Source organism: Octodon degus, unplaced genomic scaffold, assembly GCF_000260255.1.
Source record: "Octodon degus isolate 3935 unplaced genomic scaffold, OctDeg1.0 scaffold00146, whole genome shotgun sequence".
NCBI lineage: Eukaryota > Metazoa > Chordata > Mammalia > Rodentia > Octodontidae > Octodon > Octodon degus.
This window is the reverse complement of record NW_004524722.1, coordinates 4,845,777-4,846,701: the sequence shown is the minus strand read 5'-3', so window position 1 is coordinate 4,846,701 and position 925 is coordinate 4,845,777.

The window sequence follows — 925 nt, the reverse complement described above, 5'->3', positions numbered from 1 at the left end:
CTAGAAGGCAGATGAAATACATTCAAAAGTAAACAATAATAATACCTAATTAAAAAGATTGAATGATTGGCAGTATCAGTTTTCTACATTGTTTAGAAACAATAAAATTCTTATTGAAATTCCATTCTGACTGTAAGTAAATATTTTTAAAGAATTCTACTTGTGTACATGAAAGAATATAATTTTTTTCTCTGAAAACACTAAAGTATATATAATAGCATAGAACTTAGATTATGACTAAATTTAATGTCTAATATGATGTAAATATTTAGAATCATATAGACACAAGATATTTAATTAAGCCCAATAACAAGATCATATGAATTATGTTACTACTTTAATGATATTTTTATATGAAACAGAAAAGGATACATACAACATAATTTTAGAGAAAAACAAATGAGAGACACAGCAATACTGCTGAAAGGCAGGCTCCAATGAGCTGGCCAAATATCTCAGCGAATTAAAGTGCCTATAAGCAAGCGCAGGGGCCAGGAGTTCAATTCCTGGGCCTGGTCTTGCCCTGCCGGTCCCACTCCCAGGAAGTGCTGAGACAGCAATTGAGACTGGGTATCATGGTGAGCACCTGTAATCCCAGCTCTTGAGAGGCTGTAAACAAGAGGAATCACTAGGAGTCCAATCTAGTAGTGAGACCATGAACACCCTGTTGATCCTTCCCTAAAATATAGGAAGAAAGAAAAGAAAGGCAAGCAGCAGGCTTTAGGAGACCTCAGGGTCATTCACTCTACCCCATCTTCCAGAATCTCCTTTAATCAAGAATTTCATCTTTAAATATTTAGAAATTGCATTCTGAACCGAAATCTTAACTCTCTAGGGCTTCTTTTCCTCACACCATAGGGAAGCTATCATAATTTCTACCTTCGGGAGCAGGGGCACCTAGAAACTGTCTTTAATTGAGCTCAGC